Here is an 18,435-nt window from a genome sequence, read left to right on the forward strand (position 1 = left end):
TATCTTACATATATAAATAAATTGTTCTAAGAAAATATGCTTATATTTATAATATATTTATGCATCAGAGACAACTTCCTTGTATGTCCACTCGGACTTGGTCAATAAAGAATAAAGCTATTCTGTTCTGTTCTGCTCACTCTGCTCTGCTCTGCTCTGCTCTGCTCTACTCTACTCTACTCTACTCTGAAGGTAAGGACTCTAGGGGGCGGTGCCCATCTCCGTTTCAAAGCCGAAGAACCAGCAGTCCAAAGACATCTCCATGGTCATGTGGCTGGCATGGCTAAACGCCAAAGGCAAACGGAACGCTGTTACTTTCCCACCAAAGGTGGTCCCTATTTTTCTACTTGCATTTTTTACATGCTTTTGAACTGCTAGGTTGGCAGAAGCTGGGACAAGTAACAGGAGCTCACCCTGTTACATGGCACTAGGGATTCGAACCACTGAACTGCCAACCTTTCAATCAACAAGCTCAGCGTCTTAGCCACTAAGCCACCACATCCCTATAACTCAACTCAACTCTACTCTACTCTACTCTACTCTACTCTATTCTATATGTTTTATGAATACTATCAAGTCTTTAAGTATTCTGCCTTGTTTTTATAATTTCTTTTGGACTATACAATTTATATGTTCATTTTATTAAATATTAAGCTCAGCAATTTTTATACTGACTATTTGTACATTCAACTTAATAAAAATATTTAATATTGAAGTGAGGGGTAATACATCTAGACTAATTCTTTGGAATATAGTCTTTATACTGATAGTTTTAAAGATGCATCAAAGAAGATAACTTTTAAAGATTTTCTTTCATCCTGCCCTTTATTATTTTTATAAATCTTTCAAGGTGGCAGACATACCTAATGCTCTTCCTATTATTCTCACAACAACAATGCTGTGAGGTGATTTGGGCTGAGAGACAGAGACCTGCCCAAAGTTACCCACTCGGCTTTCATGCCTAGGATTGGAAACAACTTTTCTCCCTATTTTAAGGAAGGGATCCATAATATGAGTTTATATTTATTAGTCATGCTTCTATTGATCTAGATGTAATAAAACTGGATTTATTTTATGTCAGTGTCTTTACTTATTATATTTTATAATATCATGCCTAGTTATATTTTTCTGTTAATTATAACTGTTTCGTGTTGAAACAGTACTTTCTTGTATTTCACTATTAAACATTTTTAAACAATGTATTCAATGAAGAAGTCCATACTTTCTATTGAAGCTGATGAAAAACTAGCGAAGAATGAACCCTGCAATTTTGCTGAGAGCTCTGTGGACAAAAAGTTTCTATGAGTGGAAATTGGAGTATTAGCCAATAGGATCTAAGGAACTTTGGATCCAAGATCTTTCCACACTCCGAGCCATCTGAAAATTAGTCCCTTAACTACATTGGTTTGAGTTTGACATAGCAAAATTCCCTTGCTTTCATTTGGAGAATAAAAATAAATTTACTTAAGGTAAAAGGCACCTTGAGGCTCTCCTTGATAAATGATGTCTTGGTCAATACAAGTTCCATTTCTTAGGTGACATAGGATATCCTACAGCAGTGATGGCTAACCTTTTTGCCATCGCGTGCCAGGAAGGGAGAGGTTCGTATGTGCGTGTGCCCACACCCATAATTCTATGCACCCCACCCCTGCATGCACACGCGACCCCCCTCCACGCTCCTGGCACATGATGGACCAGTAGGCCCATTTTTCTTTCTCACCTGGCTCCAGATCCTCTCTATGCATCTGGGGAAGGCGAAAACAGTCTTCCCAGGCTCTCCGGAGGCCCGAAACGGCCCATTTCCCAACTTCCGGTTGGACAGGAAGTGACGTTTTTTGTTGTCTCCAGCCTCCATAGACTCCTAGAGAGGCTGAGCTGGTGTGCCAGGCGACATGGCTCCACGTGCCACCTGTGGCACGTGTGCCATAGGTTTGCCATCATGGTCCTATGGGAATGGACCAGGGATGGGTTCTAAAATTTTTTACTACCAGTTCTGTGGGTGTGGCTTATTTTGTGGGCGTGGCTTGGGGGAGTAATGTGACTGGGTAGGCGTGGCCAACTTTTTCTTTTAACTTTTAAAAGCATTTTTTTCTACAACCTTAAGAGGTTGCAGAAAAAAATCCAAAAAACATCCATAGATACACTCAGAAGATATTTAATTGCACGCCCTTCTTTCTCCCCCTCTGCATACCCAGCACCCTATTACAGCCGCCGCCTCTGGATCCCAGCCGGACAGCCAGCAAAGCCTCTCCCGCTGCTTCCTCCTCCTCCTGCTGCTGCTGCTCCGACAGGGAAGCCCCGCTGAGGGGAAAGCGAGCTACTCTAGCCTGCCCATCAATTCCTTCTCTTTCCTCCCCTTGGTTTACCTGGCTCCGTCAAAGCAGTGCCAGAGCTGCCAGCCCGGCTTTTATCTGGTGTCCCGAGTTTGTGCACTAAAAGGAGGCTCACTCAGTCCCTGGTGAGTGTCAAATGGAACCCCAGTCGGCCTTCTCTCCCAAGCTCCACAGCCGCAAAGACAGAGACGCTTGTCTGGGGCTGCCAGCGGCACCCACTGAAGCTGAGGGGTGTCGAGGCGCCGAGGCGAACCCCCACATCCTATGCCCCCCCCAAGGTGCTCTTTCTGTCAGCAGTCCTTCTCCCCCTCCTTAACAACCCCTTGAAGAGAAGCTCGGTGTGTCTTCATCAGTCCCGACGGAGGGAGTGGGATAGGAAGTCCCTGCACCTTGCGAGAGTGGAGCGGTCCCTGGTTTTAGGAAGAAGAAAGGCACTAAGCAGGATTGGGGATAGGCGCATCCTCTGCTCCTCCGTGGACACTTTTGTCACCCAATCAGGCCTCCTTCCTTCCACCCCTCACCCAGGGATCTGCCGGGCCCCGTGCCTCCCACACCAGCTGAGCGAAGCCAAAGATAGCCCCAGGCAACCCTCTCTGGCCAGGGAGCATAACTGCTTCCTGGCTCATGCATTTCTTACCGTGCCTACTTCCCCACCGGTAGATCTCCATGAGTGAGAAGCTGCGCTCTCCTCTGGTCCTCCTGGGGCAGCTCGCCTCCCCGCTGGCAGCTTCTCCTTCTCCTGTCTGTTACCCGGCAAGAACAGCCTGCCAACACAGCCTGCCCTGCCCTCTCTGCCCTGGCAGTTGCTCCTGGTGCTGCTGGAGAAGCGGCAGCATGAGAACCGCTCTTGCTGGGGGCAAGGGGGTGGTAGTGGCAGGAGCAGCAGGCCAGGGCTTTCCTCCTTCCCTCCCTCCAGAGGCCTGGGGCTATGCCAGAAGTCTGCTCGGGCAGGGAGATAAGGAAGTCCTGGATGGCCCATCCTTGCCACCAAGGATGGGGCAGGCTTCGGCAGCAGATAATTTGAGCCGGCTAAGAGGCAACATTCCTCCTCCTGCCAGCCTCGAGCCCCAATCATACCTGGCTTCTCCCTGCGGCGTGGATCTCAGGCAGCACAACTTCGGGGCCTTTCCTCATGGTGGCGGTGATGAGGCAGGCAGGCAGGCAGGCAGAAGGGTGCATGGGAGCGACTGGCGGCAGCGCTCCTGGCTGGCAAAGGACGGAGTCCGGGGTTGCATGCAGGCAATGATGGTGGGCGGGGTAAGCGAGTGGCGACCGGGCCGGGAACCGGTTCGGGGGCGTGGCCAGCCAATTTTATTACCGGTTCTCTGAACTACTAAATTTTTTTACTACCGGTTCTTGTGAACTGGTGTGAACCGGCAGCAACCCACCTCTGGAATGGACAATCTATTACCTTTTCAATGGCCCTGATGGCATCTGAGATTACATTATTAAATTTCAAAATTAAAAAGTAAAAATGTTTTTTTTTTACTCATTTTTAAAAAGAAACTTTAACTCTCTGGTAAAATGGGCTTCATGCACTCTTGTACTAAAGAAAAAAGAAATCCCAACATGCCCAAAACTGGAAGGGAATTTTCCCCCTAAATGTCCATTGTTGGTCTCCTCTGGCACTCTGTAGCTGAAGACATACAGGGGAGAAAAGTGAAACATTATTAGAACAGTAAAAGGGTCTTAGAACCAGAGAACCCAAAAAACCAGTTGTAAAATATTTTCTCATGAAAAGTAATCTTTAATTAATGATATGGTTGATTGGGAAGATACTGTTAGGAATTAATGCACTTGTCAAAACTTCTGTTCATCTTTAAAACTTGTATCCATTCCTGTTTCCCAATGCAGCAGATATGACTCTTACTGTGTTAGACAGTTATTTTACATAAATTAGATTAGGGAGGCTTAGCATGCCACTTTTCTCATTTAAAGGCTTTGGAAATGATGGAATAAATTTGAGAGTCTCATGGTGTGCATGTGCGCACGCACACACACACACACACAAACATGCACACGCATATACATAGACTGAGTATTTTACATATATATTCTAAAAATAACAGGCATTCATTATAAGCATTGCCAGCAACAAATGTGACTGACATGTAGCTACTCCAGATATGAAAGGACTATTCTCACGGCCTTAAATCACTATGACATTCCGTAGGGAAATTAATCACAAATTGATTTTTTTTTATTAAATAAGTAAGGTCTGCAACAAAACTCTGTAGTCTGATCACTCCAGTTCATTGATGTTGTCTTCTAAACCAGGAGACTCCAACCTTGGGCACTTTAAGACTTGTGGACTTCAATTCCCAGAATTCCCCAGCAGCATGGTTGGCTGGGGAATTATGGGAGTTGAAGTCCACAAGTTTTAAAGTGCCCAAGGTTGGAGACCCCTGTTCTAAACTACTCCAATCTGTTTACCAGTTACTTGTCCTTTTCCAAAAGAGAGTGAGCATTCTAGATTCACTGAGCTTATTTAGTTCTCATTTGGCTTTTTAGAGGATTTTTCCACATAAAAGGGTTTCCCCCACGATTTGTGTGTTTGTGTATCTGTGGATTAAAAGAAAAAAAAGCCTCTGCCGATCATGCAACTCAGCTGGGATCGTCAGAGCCTTTTGAAAGCATTTTTTTACAACCTCTTCGCCGAAGAGGTTGTAGAAAAAATGGTTTTAAAAGGGAAAAAAAAATTGGCCATGCCCACCCAGTCACATTACCCCCACCACCACCAAGCCACGCCCACAGAACCAGTAGTAACAAATTTTAGATTTCACCACTGGGCACAACCCACTTAACAACTGTCTTACTTAGGAACAAGAATGTTGGGTTCAATTGTGGCCGTAAGTCAAGGACTATCTGTGTCCTGGAATCTATCACCATCTTTGACAAATGTGCCCAATTATCGGTGATTAATATTAATGTATGGTTTATATATTTTTGAAGAAAATTAGCCAAAAATTTCTGAAAATGAATTCTTATCTGATATAGAATTATTTCTATTTTCTTCATGGTATATACATTGATGCAATATAGGAAATTGATTTGGTTCCCATTGTTAGTTACCAAGGCTGCTATTGCAAAGCACTGAAAAAATTAAAGTATAGATATTTTAAGGTCAGCGCGGAACTTAAAAGTCTAGGAAATTTGCTAGCCAAAACATTAACAACATAGCAAATAATTTTGAAGGATCACAAAATAAGGAATGTGTTCATTCAAATTGGGCTACTATTTCATAGCTGCACTTTTTCTAATAGCTTATTTTCATCTGTACAAATATTATTCTGGGTAATAATGTTGCCCATTGGTAATAAAACACTGCATTTCGCTTTAAAATTGTCTATGTATTCATGTAATCCTGAATTTCCTTCTTGTTTGCTTTTTAAATTTACTTCCTTTTTTTAAATTTGTAGTTATTCTATTTTTTGTCTAGCTAGCTTGTTTGTGTCAGCTAAAAAGAGAGAAAAACTCACCCAGATGGATAGGTATTGTGTTTCCCTGAAAATACAACATGTCCCGAAAATAAGGTCAAGCCTGATTTTTGGGGTGGGCATAAATATATGCCCTCCCCCAAAAATAAGCCCTAGTGAAGTGGTGGGCGTGGCCAGCACAGGAGGCAGCCCTTCCCTTCAGGGTCACCTCAGGACTTCCCGGCCCCTTAATCGGATCAGCTGAGCCGCTCTGGCCGCCATTCACAAAACAGCTGATTCGTGGGTGCCACTCAGGCCGCCGCCTCCAGCAAGCGCAGTCATTTTTGCAGCCAATTGTGGCTGCAAAAGAAGTCAGGGACCAAGCAACACACCCCACATGCCTCATACCCTCCTTACCTAATGGTGACAGTCACAGCAGGCAATTCCATCCACGGAACAGCTGCCTCATGGGTGCCACTCTGGCCAGTGCCTCCAGCAAGCATGGCCACTTTTGCCATCAATTGCGGCCACTTCTGCAGCAGGAGGCCAAGTAATGTGTTCCATGTGCCTCACGCCAGCCTTCCAAAGGGTACTGTAGCAGCAGCTATCCACAATTTTTTTACCCTTATTTCGTGCTGACCGTACTGGGCCATGTGGGTCGGGACAAAATAAGGGTTAAAAAATTGTAGATAGCTGCTGCTACAGTACCTTTCAGAAGGCCGGCACGAGGCATGAGTCTCCTGCTGCAGGAGTGGCTGCACCCAAAGAGCGCTTTTGGGAGAGAAGGCAAAGGGGAAGCAATCACTTGCAAACTCCCACCCCACTCCTGCCCCTCCGGCAGCCCCAGATGCCCAATGCCCGCGCCGGCCCGGCTTCCTTTTCCACAGTGCCTGGCTCTTTATTGAGGAGGGTGACAGGTGGGGTGGGGGAGAAGCAAGATGCATGGAGTGAGACAGGGCTCACTCATCTTGCCATCTCTTCTCCCCCTCTCGCCAGGCATGGCAGGACTTCCTCCCCTGCCCAAATTGGATGCAATTTGGGGGCGGCAGGTGGGGAGGGATGGGGCTGGGGAGACATGAGATGTGTCTTACCTGCCTTGCAGCTCCATCGGGTGTCTCGCCATTGTCTGCAGGCAAACATGTTGTAGGATAAAAAAAAAACTCGTGAGTTCAAGAAGTTTGATTTAACTCACAAGTAGTTTTTTTTTTTTTTTAACCTTACAACATGTTTGCCTGCAGACAACAGAGAGACACGCGACGGAGCTGCAAGGCAGGTAAGACACGTGTCTCATGTATCTCCGGCACCTGGTGATGGGGGGAGAAGAGACAGCAAGAGGAACGAGCCCCGTCTCGCTCCACACATCTTGCTTCTCCCTCGCCCCACATGCCATCCCCCTCAATAGAGAGCCAGGTGCTGTGGAAAAGGAGTCAGGCGGGCGCAGGCTTTGGGTGTCTGGGGCTGCCGGGGGTCGCCGATGGAGAGGCTGGAGTGGGGTGGGAGTTTGCAGGTGAGGGGGATGGTGGATGGATGGATGGGAGGTGGGTGAGTGCCAAGAATGCTGGGGAGATTCTCACCTTTGGTTGCCCCATCGAACAGCTGACAAGTGGCTGTGTTGCGTTGCCACAGCAGTGCAACACAGCAGCAGCCATGAGGTGGCCACGCTCACCGCCTCCTGCACTCCCAAAATAATAAGACCCTCCTGATAATAAGGCCAAGCCCTTATTTCAGGGTTCAAAAAAAATATAAGACAGGAAAACACAGTAGGACCTTAGTCTGTTTCAGATTAGTCTGAAGTTACCATGATAGTTTGTTCATGCAGCCTATTGGATTTTTTCCTTTTCTGGAGTATTTTTCTCTCTCCTCACTTTCACAGTGTTTATTACATCTTCCCACAAGTTCTCAGATTCTCTTTTGCATATGTTTAGTGTAAATTCTTGCTATGAAAAGAGGCATATTTAGAAAAGGCCTCCTCAGCTTCTTAAATTCTGAATTATTTCTCAAGGAATCCAGACTAACTCTTTTTCTGTTGCTTTATGCAAACAAAGCCATTCGTACTAAGCCAGGTGCTTATAATTTAATACAGCTTGTTCAAATAGCTTTTAACTATTTTAGTGCTTTTGCTTCTTTTAATTGATGTGTTTTAATAATTCTGATGTACTTCTCTACATTTATAATGCTGCTTTATCTTTTTGTTATTGCTAACTATTTTGAGCATCGTTTTAGAAGGAATAACAGGATAAAAAAAGAACAAATTTCTTCCATTTTATGAAAAATGAACAAGGAACTTATGCTGTGTCAATCGTTGCTATGACCATTCATTACCTAAAACACTCAAAGCAGGAATAGTTTTCGGCAGAATATGATTCCTCTTTGACCTCATACCTCAGCATCTAAAAAGATTTGCTGTTTTGTTAAAATGAAAGCTAGGAAACTGGACTATGCATCATCAGGAGATCCCCACTGGCTATTTTGCCTAGCATTGCCTATCCATACTCCAGCACAGTTAGCTGGAAGAGGGAGCAATAAGTCACATTTGGATTTTACCTATCAGAAATATGTATACAGACAAATAAATGTTCCTTTGTTGAAGGAACTAATTTCATGCTTTCATTCGGCAGTTGCATTTATTTTTACAGGCTCTCAGTCATTTCCTTACCTATTGAAAATTCTGTATGAAACAGAAGAATGACTACTAATGTTCAGTTAATAGAACTAATAGAATAAAAAAAGGAAGGAAAACTGGGGGTTGTTTTCAAAAGCAGGAGATAAATTTCTCTTCTATTTTCCCATGTATCCAGACAAGGAAGCTGTTCCCAAAAGAAACTACATCTCCACCATGAAATTATTTGATTATGTTTTTCAAATATACAATACATCTAATTTTCTTCATATAGTTGAACAGAGGTTAGATGTGCAGTTGTAATATAGAAATGCATATATATCAACAAATAATTAAAAGTAAATTTTAACATGTATGTCTAGCAGCTAGACTCTAGCCCCATGATGGCAAACCTATGGCACGTGTGCCACAGATGGCACACACGGAGCCATATCTGTGGGCACGCAAGCATTGCCCTAGCTCAGCTGTGCATGTGCGTGCCAGCCAGCTGATTTTCAGGCCTTCTGGGCCCACCAGAAGTTGGGAAATGGGCCGTTTCCGGCCTCCGGGGGAGTGGGGAAGGCCGTTTTCACCCTCCCCAGGCTCCAAGAAAGCCTCTGGAGCCTGGGGAGGGTGGAAAACGGGCCTACTGGGCCCACCGGTAACCTTTTGCCATCACGTGCCAAAAGCAGGGGGAGCACGAAGGGGGGGTTGCACACACATGTACAGGGGGTGGGGCATGGGGGGATTGAATTATGGGTGTGGGCACACGCATGCGTGACCCCCCCATGTTCCCCCCACTTTTGTCACGTGACGGCAAAAAGGTTAGCCATCACTGCTCTAGCCTATACTCATAGATAAATACAGTATGGAAATGAAAATATTCTTGACACAATGTGTGCAATTTTAATATAAACTTTTGTTGTACACATTAAGTGGTTCAGAAAAAGAATGTATTATTACAATAGTAATAATAATAGCATAATGTAATTTAATAAATTAAAATATAGGAAAGTACTATTAGGAACATTAGGATTAGAAAATTACCTTCACTTAGTCTCTTATTGTATTTATCTATTTATCTAAGCTTAAGCTCCAGAACCAGGTTCAGGCACCAGGCTAGAAACTGGGTGAACATAAATTCTAGTCCTGCCTTAGCCGGGTGACCTTAGATCAATTTCTCTCTCTTGACTTTGGGAAGAAGGCAAAGGCAAACACTTCTGAAATCTTGCCAAGAAAATTGCAGGGACTTGTCTAGGCAGTTGCCAGGAGTCAACAGTGGCTCAAAGACACGTACATACAAACCTAGATAATTAGACAAATATACCAACATGTGCCTTTATAAGAACTAGAAAGCTCTCCTGCCCAATATTATTATAAGCAACTTTTAATATGATAGTTTCATTTGTTCAATATTAGGAAATTACTTATTTTCTAACATTTTGGTACTTTTTGATCTTTATTTTAAAAAATAAGTAAACTGTTTAACACTTTATAAAAATATAAGTATATATTGTGATGTAATCTTTCTCTCCTACTTACTCGATAAAAAACACATTTTTTAAAAGTAAAAACTGTCTTCACTTATGCTCAGTTACTTTTTTGTGCCACCTACATAGTTTATGTCTGAAAACATTAGATTTTTTGCAACTAGTTTAATACAACAAAACACTTCCTACTCATGCACAGATTTTAAAAATTATACAGTGTAACATGGATGTGTTAAAAAGCTTGTTGAAAACATCTGTCAGAAAGGTGTTTGTGTGTCACAAAATCCCTTCTTATTCTAAAAGAACCTTGCTTTTCAAGGACGAGGTCCTTTAGGCTCAATAAAATACCCATCCTAATCCTTGCAATGTTTTAACAATAAATTATAAAACTATTTTGCTTAAGTGGCACACAATATAACAAAACTGAACCTTTCAGTATTTAGTATTTCCAAACACTACACCCAAAATCATAAACACTGATATGCTTAATTAGAAGTATGTTGGTAAGCATCCAGCCTAGCAGGGAGGAGGTATCATGTTCACAGCTAGCCTGGAGTCAGTGTGCAACTGCAAAAGGGCTTCCCCTAAATTCCTTGGAGCCTTATGTAATTGTTCCCAAGAGTAGGCTTCCAGATGGGGGAGGTTCTTGTATTATAGGCAGAATATAATAAAGTAGTTAGCTCAAACTTCGGATCTGTGACTCGGATTGTTCTCGCCTGATATTTGCATTGAATTCAGCTGAATAGTCTCACAATGAGAATTTGTCGTAAATAGATTGAAGGAGGAAAATATTTCTTTTAGCAACTAGGTAAGAGTGCTATCTCTTGCTTCCTCTTCCAAATTGAAAGTGAGTTAACTATTGGCTTAATATTCTTAAACTATTTCATCCAACATTATTTTTGCATGTGATTAAAATTAAAAAGGAATGTTCAAACTCTCCGATTTCCATTCAAAAATAAAATAAAATAAAATGAAGATTTATTTTAATCATCTCTTTTGAAAGTAATTTAACTCCCAAAGAAAGGAGCTGATTTCCCTAGTCCTATACCTCATCTTACAGGAAAAGGATGTAATGGAAAGACATTGGAATGAAAAACTGTATTATTGTGTGATATTGGCTATTAGCCTTGAGGACAGAGTGACTGCCTCTGAAGGCTGTTTGCTGAGAGATTATTGGTGGTCCTTGCTTAATGACTGCTCATTCAGTGAAATTCAAACTTACAATGGTATTGATTAAGCCATATTTATGCCAGTTCTAGCACTTACATCAATTGCAGCAGACATAAATGGCAACTAAGTGAGGTCCTTGCTTAATGACCCACAGTCATTTGCTTAATGATGGCAACCAGGAGTGCCAGAATTTCCTTTGCTAAGTGGTGTAGTAACTCGATGTACAATTTTATAGCCATGTTGCTTAGCAGTGGAAATTCCAGTCCCAATTACCATTGTTAAGTGATGACTGCCTATAATAGGCTTCCTTGTACACTGGATTGGCCATTGTCGGAACCGACTGCTGGACTAGATGGGGCAGAGATAGGATTTAGCAGGGTAGTTCTTATGTTCTCACACTATCTAAAATAAGGCTTCTTTGTTTTTATAGTATTGTTTTAAAAAGAAAGCATCATTGCCAATGCACTATATAGCTTGTAGGGTACATAGAAATAGAAACTGAACATACTCACATGCCAAACTTCAAACATAACTAAACTTTCCCAATGGGTTCAGCTACAGATGAGCATATAAACCACTTTTAGCAGTAGTTTGCTGTTCCTCTCTTGTCCAAGTAGCATCGCAGCACCAAGAGGTTGGGAAAGTATTCTTCCTCTAGTTATACTTGTTTAATCCTACATATGCCAACAGAAGATAAAAAAAGAAAGGGAAATAGCAAAATTACTTGACTAGGTTTTAACAAAATGTGGATCCATGATTGCGATAATTAAGACAAATGCTAGATAAAAATTGTGTCTGGTAGGCTTTTTCTTTTAACTGTTTAATAAAGTTTATACACTGTTATAGACTTAATTGCACTCTGATTTAATGTGACAGGCAGAACTGTATATTGAATGAATGTATCTATGTGCATTTCAGAGGTGGGTTTCAGCAGGTTCTGACCAGTTCTGGAGAACCGGTAGCGGAAATTTTGAGTAGTTCGGAGAACCGGTAGTAAAAATTCTGACTGGCCCCACCCACATCTATTCTCTGCCTCCCAAGTCCCAGCTGATTGGGAGGAAATGGGGATTTTGCAGTAACCTTTCCCTGGATTAGGGATGGAATTGTGATTTTACAGTATCCTTCCCCTGGAGTGGGGTGGAAATAGAGATTTTACAGTATCCTTCCCCTACCACACCCACCAAGCCAAGCCCACCAAGCCATGCCACGCCCACCAAGCCACACCCACAGAACCGGTAGTAAAAAATTTTGAAACCCACCACTAGTGCATTTGCTTGTGATTCTAAAGGAACAGTCACAAAGCATACAAAATCAAAATGGCCCACAAAATCATTATCATAACATTTATAGAAAAACTGAAATATAAGTTGAGCTACTAGGATGTCTGTCACCTTTTGTGAGAATGTGTGGCATAGCTAAGTCTGATAAGCAGTTAGGGTTTTTTCCTATTATATCCTTGACAACTGCTTTGCATTAGCACCCTCAGACTTTATATATGAAATCTATTTTTATTTGTATCTTGTTTTGAGAAAAAATCATTATTATAGCTTTTTTCTAAATATTATGTGTTCTCTTCACATGATAAAAATATATGTAGTTGGATGAGCAACCCAAGACTATTAATTTAACAAGCCATTTTAGTTTGGTGTAGATTCATAACTGAACTAAAGCATAGTTTTAATCATGCTTTATTAGGCTTTCATAACAGCTTTACATACAGTATATAAGTAGATCTAGTGGATGTGTAAGAACAATTTGCTATAATGCAAGTAAATACATGTAAAATACAATTACATCTAAATAATTGTAGATCACTGGAAATGTAACATTAATATTTACATTGATATTTCCATTCCAGTATTTGTCATTATTTAAAATACACATGATCATTTCAATGCGCATCAATAAAGAAAAAATATTTTTCACTCAAGAAAAATATAAGAATAAAATTTATCAGATTTAAAACTATTTTGTAAAAAAATTTTTCCCTATGAAATGCAAAATATTGTGATATCTAGTACCTAAGGAGCAGTTGGGGATATTAGAAGCTTAAATAGTGCTATATGTGAACTTTTATTCTTAATTGTGTAAACTGAGACCACCACTGCTACATTAGGTGTACTACAATTACATTGTACATTACAATGTGCAAGGTGACTTTGTATAACTAGAAATCTTTTAGGATGTGCTCTTCTTTCACTTATATTATTCCCACACTTTGGGATCATGCTATAATTTCCATTAATTTGCCCAGATGCTACCCAAAGCACAATGTTATTGAACTGGTCCAGTCTGATTCATAAAAACCATTTCTTAAAATGTCTCATGCATTACAGCAGAATCAAAAACTCACATTTTTTTCTCTTTGTCTTACATGTCTTACAGGGATTTGGCTTTGCATACATAGGCTTTCTAGATAGCCCTTGCCTGGAGAGAGCTAGAAAAAGTGTGAATTAATATCTTAGCACTTAATGAAGAGATTAACTTCTGCGGAATCTTTTTAAACAGGACTTTATATGTATATTTTCTATTCATGTGGATGGACTCAGTTACAGTGGTGATGAGTTGGAAGACCGGGAAGATTAATTAAGGAAAGTTTGTTAAGAATCAAAAGCAACTTGATAGTATCTAATCAATCAATTATATGTATAATGATTGATATATAAAACTTTCCCAATTTTTATATATACATCTGCCTATTCAGATCAGTAAGACCTGGGGCTCAAAACTGTATTACATCAACCAGGTTCTAAGCAGAAGCATAGCCAGTGAGTTTAGACTTAACTAGTAAAGCCTTTAAAGGGTAGAATATTAGAAATTTTTAAAATAGTGGGGGAAAGTTATGGTAAATAAAGAAAACAAACTTTCCAAGCACTCATATTTCCACAATCCTCATTTAAGAGTTATATAAAGCTATTGCTCCTTATCTCTTTAATACTCTGATGAAAGCAACTAGGACCAATTTTCTACCCTCAAGTATTGCCATGAAGCTCAAGGGATTTATACACACACACACATCACAGAGAAAGAAAGAGAGAGAGAGAGAGAGAGAGAAGGGGGATATTCTAGAACCAATGTATTTCTCAATCCCTGAACAGAATTTTGAATAGTGTAATATAAAGGAAACGAGAAAGATCAGTCCTCTTGCAATATAAGTGGTTCAGATCACCTCAGTAGGAATTCCTTTCTTACTGCCATTGCTGTGACTTGTTAGGTTTTTTTATCTTATTGAAATAATACAGCTTTTTTTTTAAGTGCTGGTATCTCCTGATACTTCTCATTCTGGAGAATCAACATGATGCATTATTTTTAAAACTAGTTGTTGCCACATTATTTAAATAACACCTATAGTTGAAGCCCTTCCTTTGTACATATCACTATTAAGTTCTATAACCAACTTTATCCAATCTTTATGCCCTTCAGGGACGAACCAGAATCTCAAGTCACAGTAGGGTCAGTCTAAAAAATTCAGAGAACTGAAGGCCATACTTCTAGAAAGTATCAAGTTTATATAAGGCTGCTATAATCTCTTAACAAATGCTGTCCATTCCTCTAATATTGTTAAACCAGAAAGACCAGGTTAAGGCTCACCTCTGTCACTGATCCATAATCAAATACTGAAAAAGAAAAGTATCTGGCCTTTGGACAATGTAACCCAATGAGATCCTGCAATGGTATGTGGGCAGGGGTGAAATTCAACAGGTTCTGACAGGTTCTGGAGAATCAGTAGTGGAAATTTTGAGTAGTTCAGAGAACTGGCAAATACCACCTCTGGCAGGCCCGAGTGGGGAGGGAATGGGGATTTTGCAGTATCCTTCCCCTGGAGTGGGGTGGAAATGGAGATTTTGCAATATTCTTCCCCTGCCATGTCCACCAAGTCACACCCGTCAAGCCACACCATACCCACCAAGCCACGCCCACAGAACCGGTAGTAAAAAAAATTTGAATTCCACCACCAAGAGTATCTCTTAGGAGACAGGATCAAGAGATATTGCCTAGGGAACGGTCATTTAAGAGACTGCATAGCCTGCAACTGGATAGGCAGTGAGGCAAGAAGCTCAGAAGCAACTGTCAGGCCTGGAAGTCATCTTTTGCATTGGATATTCAGGCTGCCACATTTAGTGCTGTGGGAAACTGGGAGGGGGCAATGTATGGTGCGGTGGAGATATATAGTCATAATAGCATTCCTTACTCTGAGAGTCAAGGACATTCTGCCCTGCACCTCAAGTGATGTGACTGAGAGGCATCTCCAGTTGGGACAGTGCACTGATTGGGCCATGTGATGGACATGTGGGTGCTGGGCAGAGAATTGGACTTCCTATGGATGGGGAAAACCTGGAAGCTTTCAGATTCGGGTTTTCCTAGATGTGCCAATATGACATCTCTAATAAAATGGGACTTTGAAGAATTTCTAGCCTCAGAGTCTTCTTTTGTTGGGGGTGTTACTTGGAACCCTGACAGCAACTCTCACTAGTTTCTTGGGCTGTAAAGGAGATGGCTGTTTTACAGGTAGTCCTTGACTTAACAACCACAATTGATCCCAAAATTTATGTTGTTAAGTGAGATATTTGTTAAGTGAGTTTTGACCCACTTTACAACCTTTCTTGCCATAATTGTTAAGTGAATCACTGCAGTTGATAAGTTAGTAACATGGTTGTTAAGTGAATCTGGCTTCCCATTGACGTTGCTTGTCAGAAGTCACAAAAGGTGATCACATGACCTTGGGACTCAACAACAATTATAAGTATGAGTCAGTTGCCAAGCATCTGAATTTTGATCACATGATCATGGGAATGCTACAAAGGTTGTAAGTGTGAAAAACAGTCATAAGTCACTTTTCTCAATGCTGTTGTAACTTTGAACAGTCATTAAATGAACTGTTGTAAGTTGAAGACTACTTGTATTTTCAGTTTTGCAATACAGGCAGTTCTCAACTTATGACCAGTTGCTGTGCAACTGTTCAAAGTTACAACCAATCTGAAAAGCTGATTTATGACCCAAATTCGAAGTTCTGACAGTAGGGCCTCCTCCACACCAAACGTCAGGTGCTTAGCAACATAGCCACATTAACAGAATTTGCAGCATTTCAGTGTCATATGACCGCACTTTACAGCAGTTTTGCTGAAAACCAGTTCATTGGTTCACAGGCTCCATTAGGGTCATATGTTGAGGATTACATTACTTTAATGTAACTTTATAATGAAGCAGAATTAGCTCATCTGGTTGTGTTCCCTCTCTGGTCAACCCTAAGGCTGATAGATCCCTCAGATACAAAGACGAAATTAGCTATGAATATTGGATGGGTATATTGTAGGGTCGCTATGAATATTTTGCATCTTCATTTTTATGATTGAATTATTCAAATTGGGAGATCGGAATACTTACAACTTACTTTGCTATATGTAATTTCAGATCTTTCATTTTAGAGGAAAATATTAACACAGTTAACATTGCTATTTCTAAATTAAGAATGCACAAAATTTTCAAAATATTATAATTTAAAAGTGCATCTTTTTATATGTTTTTGGGGAGAAAAACATATCACTTATTTTTGACAGATGGCCAAAGCTTATTCTGGCTCTACGCAAGTGGTTTATGGGAATATATTTACAGGGAGATGGCTGTCAAGTTATTGAGATGTAGCTCAATTACAGAATAATGCTATTTCAGAATGGCAAAGTTTTGGAACAGCATAAAGCCTGTATGTACTTTCAGGAATGATGTTTTTTTCTGAAACAGACCTAGCACTGTTTCCAAAGAGTAAAGTCCACATTACTAGGGTTTCGGGAACTCCCAGTCAGATCATCAGAATCAGAATAGAGTTGGAAGGTACCTTGGAAGGTACCTTCTAGTCCAGCCCCCTGCTCAGGCAGGTGATCCTGACCTATACCATTTCAGATAAGTGACTGTCCAGTCTCTTCTTAAAATCTCCAGTGATGAAGCACCATAACTTCTGAAGGCAAGCTGTTCCACTAGTTAATTGTCCTCAGGATTTTTTTAAAAAAATGTTTTCATATTTCATATTTTCTTTTCTTTTCTTCTTTTATTTCTTTATTTCATTTTTTTCTTTTTTCTTTTTGACATTTCATTTCTTCTTTTTCTTCTTTTTCTTTTTTTCTTTTTCAAGTATCTGGTCCTTGTAGCAGTCCAAACCAAAATAGCTATGGATGGCAGTTATCAGCAACCAAAGATGAGGGAATGTCTCTGCAACAACTTACAATAACCAAAAAGCTAGATAGGGCTGGTTTCTATCTAGAAACCAGCCCTTGACCACATCATCAGGTACATCATCAGTATAATGTCAAAGATGTGGCCTTGTGTCATAAGAAAGGGAAAATCAGTACTTTAAAACTGAAACAGCTAAGGATGACTTTAGACTTCCCCTGGGGCAGACAGGGCTATCACAAAGCTGATGTCATGAAGACATGTCCTTTTAGAACTGTTAGCAAGGCTATGATTAGCCAGACAGAAGACGATCCTATAAGCAGAGAAGACATGATAGGGACCTGCTGCCATCCATTTCAGGCTTTTCAGGGGCAGAATTACAGCTTGTTTACATGAGATGACAAACTGACTCTGGCACAACTCATCATTAACTTAACCAATTGTTTGATGCCAGATGAATGAGACAACCAAGGACAATCCCATTAAAATCAAAACAGTCATCTCATCAGGCATTCCAATTACTTTTGCAAACAGCAGATCCTGTTTTTTGTTTAAGGGAGAAAAAGTTCTACAGTGATCAGATTAATCATTCAGTTAGGTTAAAGTCTTATATGATTCACCCCTTTTACCTGTACCCAAGCTTTGTTGCGGGATGTCTCATATTAGCCATGGCATCCCAATATTGTCTGATATCAAGAGATGATTGACCAAAGGTTCTGGTATCCAGCACAAAAAAGGAGGACCTGAAAAATGGGGCCTCTGTAATGGTTTTGTCTTTTCTTTTCACTCTCTCCACCCTTCTTAATGGTTCTGATTCTGTTCAAGACAGATAGATAAGTAAATAGCTTTAAGGAAATATGGTATCTGGAATACACAATGAGATGACTCCTTCTGTGTTAATCAGAAACTTAATTCTGAGTTTTTTCATGTATTTGATGCTGGAGTAGTGCCAGATTCAATTTGTTGAATCATATGAACATGACCTTAAGGGGACTTTGTTATTTAACATAGAATTTCCCATAATAAAGCACCCTGGTTTTGATAAAAGGCCTTCCAGATACCTCTAGTCATCTTCCACGGACATGGAAGATGGCCCATCCTCCCCTGTGGTCTCCAACCAATTCATATTTAAAGGCATACTGGCTCTGTTCATACAACTTGTTAAATTGACATTAACTGAGCCACAGTTTACTGAATTAGAGAAGTTAGAGACTAATTTTTCATTCATTTCTCATCTTTTAAAGTCATTTAAGCTATTTATG

The sequence above is a fragment of the Pantherophis guttatus genome, chromosome 2, assembly GCF_059756535.1.
Source record: "Pantherophis guttatus breed Tessera chromosome 2, ASM5975653v1, whole genome shotgun sequence".
In the NCBI taxonomy this organism is placed as follows: domain Eukaryota; kingdom Metazoa; phylum Chordata; class Lepidosauria; order Squamata; family Colubridae; genus Pantherophis; species Pantherophis guttatus.